This window comes from Cupressus sempervirens, chromosome 5, assembly GCF_028749045.1.
Source record: "Cupressus sempervirens isolate cs-2001-9-10 chromosome 5, ASM2874904v1, whole genome shotgun sequence".
Classification (NCBI taxonomy): domain Eukaryota; kingdom Viridiplantae; phylum Streptophyta; class Pinopsida; order Cupressales; family Cupressaceae; genus Cupressus; species Cupressus sempervirens.
Genome location: NC_143122.1, coordinates 519,596,702 through 519,615,526, shown reverse-complemented (window position 1 = coordinate 519,615,526; position 18,825 = coordinate 519,596,702).

The window sequence follows — 18,825 nt, the reverse complement described above, 5'->3', positions numbered from 1 at the left end:
TTTTTTTTCTATAATTGAAGGGAGAGAGATGAATATTTTATTCTAAACAACATTTTGTAGACATCTTATTGTGTCTTTCAAGAAACATGATATATATATATATATATATATATATATATATATATATATATATATATATATATATATATATATATATATATATATATATAAATCTTTGAGTTTAGATATTTGTCCTCTAACTAAGATTGATCTTTGAAATGTTTCAATCTTCTTTGAATATCATCCTATTCCATTTTATGGTTTGTATGTCTATTACTTGGTCTCTGATTCTCAATCATTCATGTATCTAAAATGAAATAACATATCTTCATTTGTTTCTTTGTAGTATGAATAATGAATAAGTGGTATTGATTTCATTTATTGGTCAAATTTAGTTATTTAAATCCAGAATAATGTTCATTCTATGTTTGTGGATGAATGTTAGTATGCCTTCTTTACCTTCTAGTTAGAGGTATAATTATTATAATGTTCATTGCAAATCCAAACATGGGAGTTGTACCTTCACATAATAGTTTAAAGAGCATGTACACATAACCATTATAATAATCTCAACTATTAGTTGTATGTTTCATCTTCTTTTGTGGGTTCTCAAGAGTCATTTCAAGTAATTTTTGTGAAAAGACAAACCTGTTGACTAATACACTTGCTTTTTCAGATATGTGAATGGAGGAAATGGGTGCTTCTACAACTCCCTCGTATAGTCTATAGTCATCCCAACATCTAATACATCAGGGATAAGATCCTACTAAATAGGTCACAACTCCTGCATCTCTCATAAGCACTCATATGACAACATTAAACTACATCCTAGGTCTTCCTCTGCAAGACATTGAGCATAGTCAGTAAACTTTGTACTGACCTCTTATTGTCTCTTAAACTATTTCTAGACTCACATGATGTAGAATCTCTCAACATGTATGAAATCTCTTTACAAGCTTCCTTTGCATTTCTTGTACTGAAGATACAACACCTAACTATAGAAGTAAGATCATCAAACTTCTATCTCCAATATAAGGTGTTCCCTAATCGGAGTTGATGGATGTAACTTATGTATTTCTATATATAGGGTATCCCCATTTTCCTTTGACTGACTACTAACCTTTTAATTAGGATGTGCTCATAGACCCATATCTAAGCTACCAATAATCCCACTTACCAAATATTACCCTTGATAAACTACATCATGTAGCTCCAGGTATAGTTCATTTAGTAGGCTAGGACTCTAGGCAAAATAACACAATTTAGACAAAATATCCATCAAAAGGAAGCCCCATCCACACAAGAAGCCTACTGGCTCTAATCATTCCAAGTACACAATTGATCAATGAGACAAGTATACACAGTATTGGGAAGTCTCTTTTATATTTAGTCATCATGTACTCTCATGTGATATGCTGGTCAAGAATGGTATCATCACTAAATATGTGTCTCATCAATGAAAATTCCCTCTCCAAGGTTCTAATCAAAATATGCATGTACACATAAAGCTAATAGTTAGTACAACTTGTTACATCATCAAGAGGAAATTTTGAACATATTAAAGCACTTAGTCAACAACTCTCCAACGCAAGGAATACAAAGGACGTGGTAGACATCCTCCAAAGTGATGGTTGTCTCTCCCATCGATAGATAAAAGGTCTTATGCTCCAAGTAAAATTTCTTTACCAAAACTATCAACAAACTGTGGTTCACTCTATTTCTCCCATTACACACTCATGTTATTATTAGTGCCAAAAGCATTGATAATAAGAATAGAGGATACTAGTCTATAGACATAGTCACCAATCCATGCTATAGTATGCAAGAAAAGGAGAAGGAAGAAGTATACGTATGGTAGTTGTAACTGAGCATAGACATCACCAAGAAAATCAAGCTTAATTGAGTAGGAAGGTCACTGAGAAACAATATTTTTACCAAGCCATTATATGGTATTCATCGAGTTGCACAAAAGATACATAAAAGTTTCAAATGGAATAGATACTTATGTATAAAGATATCACCAAGAAGAAAAATATATTTTCAAAGATAAAGAATATAATTTGGTAAGCTTTATTGGAAAATGTGATTTGATTGTTTATGATTCCAAGGCAAAAAATAGACCAATGAAAAAGAAGAAGGAAAAGGAAGAGGTAAGGATTATTCTAGATTATTGATTTTGATCTATGGTGCATTCTAGATGATTCCTAAACCCTAATTTGGTTAAGGTTTGAAATGGAAAATATATTACTATAAAGGAACTACAAAGATGAATTTAAATTTGTTGTTGAGATAATTATTGGAGCTATTATTGAATAAGAGTTTAAAAATTGGGAGATTTTAGAGGAATGATATGATATATCTACTGCAGAGAAGAACATTGATCATAAAAGGATAGATTAAAAGATACATCTATCACATAGGGTGATCAGACATTGAACACAAATAGATATTTGATTGAAAAAGTAAGTTGCACATGTACATATCATTTACTGATTTTTTTCACCATTGTAGCAGACAAAATCCTTTCACAAGGGAGACCTCATAGTCTTATTATAAATCTATTAATAAAGTACACACTCATTATAGTGTTGTAAATTCCTTGGAAAAGATAGGTCCTAACAAATATTTTGTGTTACTCCTAGGAGAGTAAGTCACTAGAAGTGACACAGCCCCATTATAAACCTCACAAGGAAACTTCTTATAGCAGTAGTGATGGATTTGTGGGTACCATCCCCACCATAATTTTCCATCTAACCAAGGGCTTCTGCATGACCAAATACTTATATTATTTTTCATGGTTTTATGGGTTATGTTTACATGCATATGTCAAGATAGATTATTTACATTTAATTTTATTTCAGTATTGAAGTAATGTATAAGCATGTCTATTGAGGGAGTAAATAATTAAGGGCTAATTATATTGTAAAGGGTATAATGTTTTTGGAGGGTGCTGATTCTGGCACCCCTCTCCCTGCATCCTACCTTTCCTCAATATTACAACAATTGGTATTAGATATAGTTCTCTTGTTAAGGGATTTCACCACCTCAGAGCAAGATCAAAAACATGGAAAGATGTAGATTTGACCTAAATTAGAGTTAAGGATGAACCTAAATTAGATCAATGAGATAAAGGAGAAACTAAAGCAATCACTAAGCAAGAGGGAAGAACCTACACATCAAAAAAATGATACAATATATCAAGTAGAAGTGATAAAGGAACTATCTGATGGGAATATTTATGATGAATCTGATGCTACCATAGCTGATCTAATGGAGAAAAACCATCACCTTATCGAGTAGATGAAATCAATGAAAAGAGAGCAATAAGTGCAATCTTCAAGGATGTGTGAAGTGCTAAAAAAAAGAGACAAGATGAGGATGAGAAGAGAATTATTGAAGATGATAAGAGGCATATCACTACAAGACTCTATGCAAAAGATGAGATTGGCACAAACCCGCTATGATTTGGTAAATCAGCTAATTGGTACAAACAATGGTATTGGTAGAAAGATGGAAGAAATAGTTGAGTTGAAATGTGAGAATGAAAATTTAAATAATGAATTAAATGTTGAAAAAGACATGAATAAAAGGTTGAAGAGATTAGAAGATAGTATAAGGAAATTTGATGATTAATTGAGAGTAGAAACAAGACCACGAGATACTTCTAGATTAAGATATACCGAGCAGTCTTCTACAATCAAGCAAGGAGACTTGTCACATAAAGTAGAAGAAAGGAATTTCTATACAAATCCTAAGCCAAATAAAACTTCATTATACCATTATGGAATATCTGGACACACAACCAATGTATGCAAGAGAAAAAGTGGTAAAATAAATATTATTCCTAAATTTGATGGTTATTATTATGATTGCAATAATTATGGTCACAAAGCATATGAATATAGATCTAAGTCTAATTATGATCCTAAGTAATATGAGTTCAATGAATATTGTCATACTTGCAATAAGTAAGGACACAGGTCATATAATTGCATATCTCACAATAACTCTAATTGGTTACTAAGAAATAAAGGTAATACATTTAATTGGGATTATAATACATGGATTACCTATATTTTATGTGGAAGATATGGTCACATTGCAACCAATTTCATGAGATTACACTTCAAAGGAAGACTTGCAAACTGGAGGAATATTAATATGGCATATTATCATTATAATAAGGTCAACCATTTAAGAAAACACTGTAGTTACTGAGCATCAACACCTAACGAAGAATATATCAAAGGTAAAAGCAAACTTGATGTTGAATAATTACAGAATTATATGGGAAAGACGTGGAGAAAGAAAACTAAAGAGAGCGAGACAACAAACACCATAGTTGGTGACACCTCATCCAATGGATTGGGTGAAACCTCCACTTCAAATTAATTCATACAAGGAGGTATGGAACTATATTTTAATTGATAAAATTACATTAGTTCCTAAATATATGATGGAATGAAGTCCATATTAGCATAAAGCTAGATGCATAAGGACAACTCATGAAGTATTGAATGTGAGTGAAGTTGATGAGTCTCAGCAAGAATAGTGTTAAACAAGCTATGTATGGAAGTGTTTACTAACCAACAATTTTATATCAACTAAGTGAGGAATGGAGAGTTATTTGAACCAAGCATGTTGTAGGTCACATTTATTATACACTACCTAATATTAAGAACTATTTTTTGTATAAAATATTGATTAAAAAATTCATTTATTCACCTTGGATTCACAAGAGAAAATTAAAAAAAAAAGAACAAATAGTTTGAGAAAAGTTTGAGTGATTGATATTGATCGAGCCTTCCTTGTTTGTGATCAAAATGAGTAAGTGTGCTAACTGGGCTAGATTTTCTAGTACTTACCAAACCCTATTATTACAAAATGGATTCAATCTCTACACTAGTAAAGTCCACCAAGGATAATAGGGTTAGAATGATTTAGAATGAAGATTGCAAGGAACCAAAGTACAAACCACACCCTGAGGTGGCAAAAAAGATAGATCAGTGAGGTGCCTTATCTGCAATTATACCTAGGGTTTTGCTAGTGTGTGATATTCAAACATTTTATCACTTTAAGATTGGTGAGGTTGGAGATTTTGAATTTAACAAAATATACAAGAAGTCATGTGTGGATGGAAAATTTAAGGAAGAACACAAGCATTTAGTAAAATGGGACTCATGCATTTTCTTCATTTCTCCAAGGTATTTAAAACATAATGGATTCAAATTGTTTTGTCCAGGGTTCATAACATGACTATGTAGTTGGATGAGTCCATAAAGATCACTAGAGATTTCATTCATATGTGATGCAAGATTATCTTTGGTCTTTCAGAAATCTTGCATCAACCAAAAATATCTATGGTTTTCTATGCTAGTTTTTTGTTCGCAAAGTAGTGATGCTTTTGGTTTTAGGTTGTGTGCAATTGGTATCATGTTGTATATCTATCCTAGATCCTTGTCCTAAGTGTGTGTATTCTGATGTTTCATATTCTTTGAGTTATGTGTCATTATTTTTGGTCTCTATTTTTTGTAGTCTTCATCTAGTGAGGCATGTTGTTTCTTTTGGTGCAGTTTCCTTTGCTCACATGATGTCTTGCACAATTGGGAGCCAACTTTTGACTTATGTTTGGACTTATTTCTAAGAGTGCATGATCTTATGTTTTCCTTTTCTAGGGTTTTAATTTACTCTTCCAAGAGTTAACCTATAATGTAATTAATTGCCTAACTAGCCATAAGGATAACTTTAAGAAACCCCCCTTTGGAGAAAAGTATAAAATTATGGCGAATGAAATATTTTTTCAAGGGAAAAAAATTAATTTCTATTGGAAAATTCTTTTTTTAATAGTAACAAATTTAACTTTATTGGCAATTTTTTCAATCATATGAAAATTCTATGAAATCTTGGTGAAATATTTTATTATTGATGAAAATTGCGAACAAAAGTACACATACCTAGAAACCATGATTTTATTATTATTATATGAAGTCTAATTAGTTATCAAACTTGAAGGCTAAATTTAGCCCACTTTTATCATTACAATTTCCATCCATATAATTGAATGGTGGTTTGGGAGTAGCGCCCTTATTATCTATAATCATTGGATGATCCTAAATAAATGACCTAAATCCTATTTTGGGCCCAAATTTTAAAAGGATACCAAGTTTTAAAGAAAGTCCCAAAAATAAAGACACTTGTCCCCAATCAAATCTATTTCAAGCCCAAGTGAGAAAGGATTAAAAGTTTCATGGAAAGTCTCTCGAATAGTGACACAAGTGAAATCTACAAATTATTACCAAACATTGGAAAATATGGCCATCAATTAAGACAAACCTTGCAAATTATACACAAAAATATTTAATTTACCACATCAAAAATTTAGATTCCATTGGCAAATTCATCACTAAAATAAAAATACTTTTGTATTAGTATTGATGATTGATTTAAGCATGGGACCCAATTTTAAAAAATTGTAGGTAACATGGCCACCCCAAAAGTATTAAAAAAAGGGCAAATTTAGAATTGCCAATGAATGACATTAGCCAATTGGCAAATATTAGCAACTAAAGTTATCCTTTACTAGTTGGCTGGTGGCTTAGCTAGCTATAAAAGAAGCTTGGTTAGATGTAGGAGAGATCATCAAAGAGGATCTTAGAGAGGAAGATAGATTATGAGAGCTTAGACTTTGGTTTTGTAACTCTTCCTTGTATAAGGCCGCAACCTAGAAGGCCTCACAACCGATCATGTTGTTTTCTTTATATATGAAGTGAAATAATTACACCTATTGATATTATGCATATGGCCTATTATTCCTTATCAATTGTTTGAGTAAAGCTTCTATGTGTAAATCTTTGCAAGGGTAGCTTGGAAGTTCCTCCTTGGCATTTCTATCCTTGCATCAAGTGGTATCATAGAAGAGTTCTTTCTTATGGGTTGGATCATGGAGAACCTTATTGGATTGGTTATAGGGTGGCATATCTAAAATCTGACCTATAACTTGTAGAAGGCTATGATCTTGTAGAAACTATAGTAAAGATGGTTCATGGTAGAGGGAATGTAGATAATTCTATAATGGACGTGCTAAGGAAGATTGCAATGAGACTTGAAAATATTGAGACAACCTAGAGAAGCGATATATATCTTGAAGATGTTATTGATCATGAAGAAGTGAAACCTAATCCTAATCCTGAACTTGTGGTTGAAAAAAATGAAGAAAGGATTTTGAGATTTTTTCGAGGGATAATAATATACTTGTTATTGAAGTTGCTTCCTATGATGAAAGACTTGAGACTAATCCAGTATTCGATTGGATCTCTGAGATGGACAAGTACTTTGAGTATGAAAGCAATCCTGATAACAAGAAAGTGAAGATAAAAGTCATAAATTTGAAGGGCCATTCTTCACTTTGGTGGGATCATTTGCAAACTAGAAGATAGAAAAGAGGAAAAGAAAAGATAAAAAATTCTATGCTATTGTTCAAGCTTTGAAGAAATGGAGACATTACTTGATGCCAAAAGATTTTGTGTTGTACACTAACCATAAATATCTGCAATATTTGGGTAGCTACAATAAGTTTAATTGGAGACACATGAAGTGCATTGAGTATTTGTAGAACTTTTCCTTTTTTTTTTAAAGCATAAGAGTGGATAATCAAATAAAGTTGAAAATTCTTTGAGATAAAAAAAGAATTTTCTAATAAAAATAAGAGTTGAGGTACTTGGTTTTGATGATTTGAAGTACTTGTATGAAACTAATCCTAATTTTGCAGAACCTTGGATTGCTTTTAAATCTTAGATGGTAAGATATAAGTGTACTGATTACTTCATTCAAGAACACATGTTGTTTAAAGGAGTTCAATTGTGCATACCTAGAGGATCTATGAGAGATAACATCATGAAGGACAAGAATAGTGATAGACTTGTAGGACATTTGAGTATATATTTCCCATGGAGACCTTTGATTATGCCCCATCTTGTTCATGGAAGAATTGGATGGTTGGAAATCATGAGGAAAATTGGAGAATCATAGGTACTGGCCTTCTTCCTAGAGAAAGCAAGGGCACTCCTTTTCTAGATGTGATAGTCTTTCATCATATCCAAATTATTAAAATGCATAGAAGGAGATTTTTACCTTATTTAGACCCTAAAATATGAGGGTTAGCACTAAATGATTGAATGATTCAAAAGAATTTATCATATGTTGATAAATAGGGTGAATTTGAAGCCTCACAGACTTCATCAATTTGATTTCTTGGAGGACATAATGAAAAATGTACCCAATTTCAAAATACAAGATGAGTATAAGAGGAAATATTTTTCTTATGAGGATATGTTAGAAATAATTCATGAATTTGATCCAAATTATGACTTTCTTGGTATATACTTAATAATGAAGGAAAAACTTGACCAATCAAAGAAAACAAAGGTTACTTTTGTTGAATGTATAGAGGGTCTAGAAATATTATCCCAAGATACTGACATGATTCCTTAGGAGGAAGTTGGGAAAAAGAGATCAAGAAGTGAAGGAGACCCAAAATATGCTAAGACATCTAAAAGAGACAAGAGGGAACATGGCCTTAAAGTATATCAAAGAAAAAGGTCTACTAGGGGTCCTCATACACCAATGGTATACCAAGGCCAAGAAGAATAGGCTCCATCTTGAAGGTCGCCTTCCCCCTTCTTCACACCCACCTCCTATTCCTTCACCCAGATAACATCATCATTATTTTCTTCTTGAAGAATAAAGTACACAAAGGGGTGTGATAAGAACCCTTGACAAAGATAAAAGAAAATAGATTGAGAAAGTGGAGTCTGATGTGGGAGTGGCCCCTGAAGCAAAGGATGAAGAGGAAGATATAATTTATGCACTTGAAAATTTAATGAGAAGAATAATGCCTCTTATGCATGTTGCAATCACCCCTAAAGAAGGAAGAAAGATAGTCAGGAGTTAGGGGTGCTACTTCTATAAAATATGGATATATCTAATGCCATTTATTTTATTTAGATATATAAAGTCTGAAAACACACCACCCAAAAGCTAGATTATCAGATAAGCTAATGAAGGGGAGTTATTAATAGTAAAGATTATGCCATGTGTAGTTTGGTTCTTTACTCCCACAACTACCCAAAAGGAAATTTTTGATAAAGAGATTGGCATTAGGGGATATTTTATTTTACAAAGGGTTGAAGATGCCAAATTCTCTAAGGCCACAGATGGACTAAAACATCATGTTTCATATGTTGATGATGTTTCTAAGGAATTTAAAAAGAGATACAAAGATATCACTATAAAATATAGACATATTTTCCAAAAATATGAAGAGAAAAGTAACCCTTCTGTAGCATTACAGTCCAAAGTTGAGACACTAGAGAAAAAAGTAGTTGATCTTGAATTTTCTAAGCCAATAGAAGTAGAAGTGGTAGGTCCTTCAAATAAATTGAGCTTAGAAAGGAGAAAGAAAAATATACCTCATGTGCCAGTACAAAATATTTTAGTTGGAAAGTATTTGGATATGGGAAACTTGCAAAAAGATATTGCTAGACTGAAGGTCACAACCAAACAAGAAAAGAAGGATTAGGAAGAAAACAAGAGTGAAGTTGTTCATTATTTGTTTTACATGAAAAAATAAATTCTAGAATTTATAGGATTCATGAACTTTATTCTTTAATTCATTTATCCATTAGTAAATTTGAAAGTTATAGATCAGTTTCCAAGCCTATTTTTGAAAAGTTGGTCCAGAGAGTAGAAAAGATGAAAATAATTGAAGCATGTATGAGAATAGATCATGCCGAGCCATGAAATGCTATGCCTTCTACCAAGTTAGCTAGATCAAAAACTAGTTTGATCACTCTACCCAAACATATTGAGGATATAATGGTTGAGTTAAAGAAGCAATGGATGAGTTTGAAGACACATTGATACCACCAATCTTAGATAAGGACAAAAGTGTAAAACCATTTGCAAATTAGTGAATGGAAGCCATTGATAAAATATATGAGGTAGCAGTCGAGATTAATAAAGATCATAATATTGAGCTTTTCAATATTAACTTGGGCAAGTTAGTTGACTTTTGACTTCATTATGAGAACTTTGAAAGAGATGTCACAAAATGTACTATCAAATATAATCCTCATAGGAAATTAGTAAATCAAATCACAACTCACAAATGGCCTTGTGATGATGAATATGAATAATGGATGCAAAGGAATGAATTTATTGATGAGGGCATACCAAAGTACCAAACATGAGAAGATCTTATTTTAAAGACAATATGTGTTTGAAGAGAAAACATAAGATATCACAGGTGCTAGAAGTGTTAACATCAACTTCTCAAGAATGTCTAACTATGTGTTTTCCTTTTGACTTTGATGTATACTTTTATTTTTCAAATATTTTATATCAAATTGTAAAATTCCATTTGTTACTCTCCCATGTCTGAAGCTTGTTGTAATCCATCACTATAAAAAGATTTCCAAGACTGGGAAAAGGGACCTAAAATCTTATTTTTGGGAATGTCATACTTGTATTGAAATGATAGATGAAAGGAGAGAGAACCAATATCTTAATTTGTTGTTTTTATTTTTAATTTTGGTCATAATATCAAATGTATTATATTCAAAGAAATTAATACAAAGAAGGCATTACAAGGAGTTCTAGGGTATGTGAAGGAACATGGTGTGCCAAAAAGTGGTGATGTGAAAAACATGTAGTTTTGAAATGCCTAAAAGTGTTTCAAAATGCACTTTGACTTTTTTCCCATCCATCTTGGTACCAAACCAAAAATGTAATACCTTGCTTGACCGAGTATCCGATTTGAGAATAGGTATCCGATTTGAGAATGAATATCCGATTTGGGAATGGGTATCTGATTTGAGAATGGATACCCTATCTATGTTCCCAAATTATGGCACCAAAATTAAAATGTAAAGGGAGTGAAGACCAATTTTTACGATAAATATTGATTTTTATTTACCAAACTCAAAAGGGAGACCAATTTTTAAGTTATATCAAGTCTTAGTATAATATAGTTATGGGATAATTGTGGGGGGCGAACCAATTATTATATATAGTTACTAAAATCTATTAGATAGTTATAAATAATAATAATTTATTATATCATTATTTATATATAGTTATTACATATTGTATACAATTATATAATTATATATCATATATTATTATTATATATTATATATTATTATATATTACTAACCTAAATTAATAAACTATATGATGATGTATGTTCCTAGGGGTCTCCCTAGGGACATACATGTGTTTCAATGAGTCCAATTAGGTCATGGGATACCCTAATTATATATCATATATATAATTATTATTATATATTATATATATTAGTAACCTAAGTTAATAAACTATATGATGATATCTGTTACTATGGGTCTCACTTGGGACATGCATGTGTTCCAATGAGTCCAAATGGGTAATGAGATACACTATGACCCATTTTGACCTAATATATGACAACATATCTTCCTAAGGGTCAAAGGATGCCTAGGGACATATATCTTGTGCTTCAATGGGTAGAAAGAGGTTATGGAGAATCCTATGACCCCTTTGACCTAATCCATAATAACTTGTTCCTAGGGGTCCTAAGACCCTTATAGACATATATGTTGTGTTCCAATGGGTCGAAAGGGTTCATAGAGTATCCTATGACCCTTTCAACCCATTACATGACAACATACGTTCCTAGGGGTCTAGGAACATATGTTGTCATGTAATGGGCCAAAAGGGGTCATATTTAGATCCATTGGAAAACAAAATGTATGGCCCTAGGGTATTAGGACCCCTAGGAACATATGTTATCATGTAATGGGTCAAAATTTGACCCATTGGAGCACAACACACATGATGATAAGGGTCCTAGGACCCTTAGCAACATATGTTCTCACGTAATGTGTTAAAAGGGGTCATAGAATACCCTATGACCCCTTTCTACCCATTTGAATATAAGAGGTATGTCCCTATTACCCCTTTCTATCCATTAGAACACAACATATATGTCCCTAGGGGCCCTAGGATCCCTAGGAACATAAGTTTTCATGTATTTGATTGAAATGGGTCATAGGTTATCCACACAACACATTTCAACACAACATGTTTGTCCCTAGAGGTCTTAGGACCCACAAGAACATATTTTGTCATGCAAAGGCTCAAAAGGGGTCACAGGATATCATTTAACCCAATTCGACCCATTGGAACACAACATGTATGTCCCTAGGGGTCCTACAGACCCTATGAAAGTATTTTGTCATGTAATAGGTTGAACTATGTCATGGCATGCTCTATGACCAATTTTTACCCATTATAACACATCATGTATGTCCCTAGGGATCCTAAGTCCCCTAGGAACATGCAACATGTGTTTGAATGGGCTAAAAGGGGTCAATAGGTTCCCTATGACTCCTTTTGACCCATTAAATGATAACATATGTTGATAGGGGTCCTAGAACCCTTAGAAAAATATATCATGTGGTCGAATGAGTTGAAAGGGGTCATAGAGTACCCCATGACCCCTTTCAATACATTATATGAAAATATATGTTCATAGGAGTCCTAGGACCCCTAGGGACATAAATCATGTGTTTAAATAGGTTGAAAAGGGTCATAGGTAACCTATGACCTATTTTGACTCATTAAATGATAACATATGTTCCTAAGGGTCTTAGGACCACTAGAAAAATATATCATGTATTCGAATGAGTCAAAAGGGGTCATAGATTACCCTATGACCCTTTTTGACATATTTCATGATAACATATGTATTTTGAGGTCCTAGGACTCCTAGGGACATATTATAATCATTTATATGGGTTGAAAAGGGTTATAGTATAACCTATGACTCCTTTTGACATATTTCATTACAACATATGTCTCTAGGGTCCTAGGAAACCTAGGGACATATTATAATCATTTATATGGATCAAAAGGGGTAATAGGATAACCTATGACCCCTTTCAACACATCTCATTACAACATATATTTTTAGGGGTCCCAGAACCCCTAGGGACATATTATAATCATTTATATGGGTCGAATGGGGTCATAGGATAACCTATGATCCCTTTCAGCATCTTTAATGACAACATATGTCTCTAGGGGTCCCAGGACCCCTAAGAACATATTATAATCATTTATATGCAATGAAAGGAGTCATAACATAACCTTATGACCCCTTTCGACATGTTTTCATGACAACATATGTCCCTAAGGGTCCTTGGACTCCTAGGGACATCTTATAATCATTTATATGGGTTGAAAGGGGTCATAGGATAACTTGTGACCCCCTTTCGACACATTTCATTACAACATATGTTTCAAGGGGTTCCAAGACCCCTACGGACATATTATTATCATTTATATGGATCAAAAGGGGTCATAGAAAAACCTATGACCCCTTTTGACACATTTCATTACAACATGTCTCTAGGGGTCCTAGTTACACTAGGGACATATTATAATCATTTATATGGGTCAAAATGGGTCCTAGGATAACCTATGACACCTTTCGACACATTTCATAATATCATATGTCTTTAGGGGTCCTAGGACCCCAAGGGACATATTATAATTATTTATATGGGTCGAAAGGGGTCATAGTAACCTATGACCCCGTTCGATACATTTCATGATAACATATGTCTCTAGGGGTCCTATGACCCCTAAGGACATATTATAATCATTTATATTGGTCGAAAGGGGTCCTATTATAACCTATGACCCTTTTCGACACATTTCATTACAACATATGGGTCTAGGGGTCTTAGGACACTTAGGAACATATTATAATCATTTATATGGGTTGAAAGGGGTAATAGGATAACCTATGACCCTTTTCAACACATTTTACTACAACATATTTCTCTAGGGGTCCTAGGACCCCTAGAGACATATTTTAATCATCTATATGTTTTGGAAGGGGTCAGAGGATAACTTGTGACCCTTTTTGACATGTTTCATTATAACATATGTCTCTAGGGTTACTAGGACCCATAGGGACATATTATAATCGTTTATATGAGTCGAAAGGGGTCATAGGATAACCTATGACCCCTTTCAACATATTTCATTACAACATATGTCGCTAGGGGTCCTAGGACCCCTAGGGACATATTATAATCATTTATATGAGTCGAAAGGGGTCCTAGGATAACCTATGACCCTTTTGACACATTTCATTACAACATATGTCTCTAGGGGTCCTAGAACCTCTAGGGACATATTATAATAATTTATATGGGTTGAAAGGGGCCATAGGATGACCTACAATCTCTTTCGACACATTTCAATAAAACATATGTCTCTAGGGGTCCTAGGACACCTAGGGACATATTATAATCATTTATATGTGTCAAAAGGGGTCATAGGTCCTTTCAACACATTTCATTACAACATATGTCTTTAGGGGTCTAAGGACCCCTAGGGACATATTATAATTCTTTATATGGGTCAAAAGGGGTCATAGGATAACCTATCACCCCTTTCGACACATTTCATTACAACATATGTCTCTAGGGGTCCTATGACCCCTAACGATATATTATAATCATTTATATGGGTCGAAAGGGGTGACCTATTACCCCTTTCAACGCATTTCATTACAACATATGTCTCTAGGTGTCCTAGGACCCCTAAGAAAATATTATACTTGTTTATATGGGTCAAAAGGGGTCATAAGATAACCTATTACCCCTTTCGACATATTTCATGACACATATGTCTCTAGGATCCCTAGGGACATATTAGAATCATTTATTTGGGTCAAAAGGGGTCATAGGATGACCTATGACTCCTTTCAAAACATTTCATTACAACATATGTCTCTAGGGGTCCCAAGACCCCTAGGGACATATTATAATTGTTTATATGGGTCAAAAGGGGTGATAGGATAACCTATGACCCCTTTCAACGCATTTCATTACAACATATGTCTCTAGAGGCCCTAAGACCCCTAAGGACATATTATAATCATTTATATGGGTTGAAAGGGGCCATAGGATAACCTATGACCACTTTCAATAGGTTTGATTACAACATATGTCTCTAGGGTTCCTAGGACCTCTAGGGACATATTATAATCATTTATATGGGTTAAAAGGGGTCATAGAATAACCTATGACCCCATTCAACATGGTTCATTACAACATATGTCACTAGGGGTCATAAGACCCCTATGGAAATATTATAATCATTTATGTGGGTCGAAAGGGATCTAGGACAACCTACGACCCCTTTCAACACATTTCATTACAACATATGTCTTTAGGGGTCCTCGGACCCTTAGGGACATATTATAATCAGTTATATGGGTGAATAGGGGCCATAGGATGATCTATAACACTTTTCAACATATTTCATTACAACATATATCTCTAGGGGTCATGGGACCCCTAGTGACATATTATAATCATTTCTATGGTTTGAAAGGGGTCATAGTATAACCTGGTCTACCTCACAATAGGTGTATAATAATTATGCCAAAGGCAATACTTAGGAATAGTGTATTCAATCTAAGGACTATTTCTCGCACCATGAGGTGAATTTAATTTTGTCAACCCATGGATGTATACTTGAAATAGTCAGCACAGTATGTGCACTAGGTTTCTTGATGAGTCATTATTCTTATGTTGCAGGAAAGTAAAATTCAAAAAAAAACCTACACTAGTGCTAGAGGAAACTAACACACAACTCTTTACTGAAATGAATACTAGATATGAAATGAAATATTAACATATATTCCAACTCAGTTAATCTACTATAACTATTCTTATAGATGTTATAGGAACATTCACAAAGTATAATGCTACAACAAGGAACTTATAACTTCTACCTACAGTACTAAAAATGCTTGAAAATGAATCTATACTACTCTATTCTAATCCACCTCCCTAGTGGGCCCCCTTGGTTGGCTTTTTCTAATCTACTAACACAAAATATAAACCAGGAGTTATTTCATTATGTTCTAGAAATTCATTACATGGGAACAATACATAGAATTGTAAAACAACTCACTTTAAAAGTCAACAATTTCTTGTCATAAACTTTCTTCTAACCTCCTAACTCTATTGGTCCAATCTATATAGATAGAAGATTGACACTTATTCAACAACATAAAAGCAAAACAAACTAACTTTAATTCCACCAGAGAAAAAGGAAGAAAAGATAACAACTCAAGGCGGGAAGAAAAGATAACAGCTCAAGGCAGAAATAATAAAGTTTGCACAACTACTTTGTCATAGCTCCTCCATATTAGTGATCGTATCCCTTGGTACCATTATGACTCTTTCCATCACAACTTAATATCTTTTCTCCTCGAATGCTATTGGCTATCTTTAATGTTTCCCTTGAATGCTTCCGACCATCTTAAGCTCCCTTTGCTAATTAGGTTAGTTATTATACAGAGATATTTGAAAATAAGCATTATCAAACTAAATTCAAATATGAGGACACACATTTTGATGGTTATATGAAATACTACATTATATATATAATATTGGAAAAATATAACATACTATCTACCCATAGGTTAACCATCAGTTCAAGCAAACATAGGTTCACAAATGTCTTGGTGGAAATAAAACAAAGTGTTTAAAACTATCATAAATAAGAGGCAATAATTAGCCTCATCATCTACCCCCTGGTAAACTAATTCTTGTCCTCAAGCATTGCATTTCCTAGTCAGTGACTTAAATTCCCCACTTTAGTCCTCCCTTTCCTGTTACTCTTGAAGGTGTACTAAAATCCTCATGTTCTTTCCCAAAATTCCATTTTGTTGTCCTCTTGTAGCTTGTCAAGTCTGTCAGCATTAATATCATACATGGGCCACATAAGCATTGGAGGTTGCATAGTGAGTGGGCACCATAGTTCTAGCCTAGCCTCTTTCCGCAAATCTATATACTTTGGAACTCAGTGAAGGGTGGCCTCTAAGTTGATAGGACTATGTGGCTTTGATCTTTTAAGTGTCTCGAGTAATCTGGCCCACCTACTTTTAGCACCAACCATGGCTCTCTGAAAGGAAAAGTAAGGTAGGTTCTCATATTCTATGTACACCTTTGTTTTGGTAGGTAAGATTCTATCTCTTGCTCCCTTGTTCTTATCCCCATAAGTTAATCTAAACCATTCCCTAAGAACTTCTTTTGGTTTATTGCTCTCAGCTCTTAATGGCAGGTGCTTTGTTCTTTCCTCATCTCTATAATTATTCAATTGTCTGTCATAATTAGCTTCATTATGCATCCAAGACATCAAAGCCTCAGATTTATGTCCCTTATATAGAGTAAGGGGTTCCATTGAGTTTCTACTGGAATTGTGCACATATAATTCATAGAGCAAGTTATACTGCCAGAATGGCAGAGTTTGGTATAAACCAAAGAATTCTTGAGTTAATTTAAATTCTTCATTTATATTCTTGAGGGTTAACATAAGTTGGAATAAAAGGAATTGTTTCTTTAAACATAGAGCATAAATTTGAGGTGGTGGTCTACAGGCAAGTGCTTGATCGGCGAATTTGAGGGCATGATCCATCCTTTGTTTTTGGTTTGCCAATTGTTCTTTAAAATCTGCAATTTCCTCACCTAGAGACACTATGTCTTTCTTCATTTTATTTCTCTCTTCTTCCCATTGGGCTACAACAAACATATGTTTTCCAAACAACTGGAAAAGAAGTTTTTGCAGGGTAATGAAACCGTTGTCCTCTTCATCAAATGTAGTTAAACTTAGGAAATACCCTAACCAGACACATGCATTAAATCTCCTCACTACCTCTACATTTGAGAGTAAAATAATATGCTCCACTAGTTCTCTTCGCTGCAATTGTCCATCCATTTTGCCTAACAATTTCACTCTCTCATCTGTTGGCACTATTTCTCTTCTATGAATTCAAGCTTTTAGACCTATTTTCACATTCACATTTCATTTTTTTTAGTTGATTAATGTCATAACAATTCGTTATGAGCAGCAATAATGTGGTTTATCATGAATTTGTGAACATCATCCGAAAATGGAATTCAAATCACTTGAAAATTAAATATGAGTCATATCACAGCTTGACAGTAAGGAATCATTCAAGAATAAGGGGTATGACACCTAGACACTTGCATACTTATAGCAATTGACTTTCATAAAGGAAGTATAAAGATTTGGAAAAAATCTTCATGAATAAAAAGAAATGTCATTGGGTATTAGTAACCTTCCTTGCCCTTTTGAAATATGGACAAGTCTCCACACTTGTCAGACTTAGTACTGGGTATGGAACTGGCATAACATTGCCATCATATAAATAATATAGTATTATATATAACCAACAAAATAAATGTACTATAAATGAATTAAGATTTGAAAATATTATACCCATGAGTTGATTGTTGTACATACCAAAAGTGGCAGAAAGTACATCAACATTGATAACATACATCATCAAACTTGAGGTTTTTATTGAAAGCATTGGAAAATGATGACGTGGAAGGTGGGTGGGTGGTAGGTAAAGAAGTGAGATGAGTTGGAAAAGAAGAATTAGAAGATGAATGGAGAAATTTGGAACTTTATGTGGTCATAAAGTTTTTATTATGGGCATGTGCGAAGAAATTATTATTGGAGAGCTGCAGGCAGGAGGTCAGCACCTTCTGCTGCAAGAAGAGTTACCTGGTGTGCATTTGAACTTGGTCATTGAAACTGCTGCAGGAAGTCCACTTATTTTTTGGGGCCATTTATATAACTTGAGTCTATGACCATTGACTAATAATTTAAAAGGCACTGGATCAATGGTAGTTAATTAGATGACTCTATTTTCAAAGACATGGTTAATTTCAA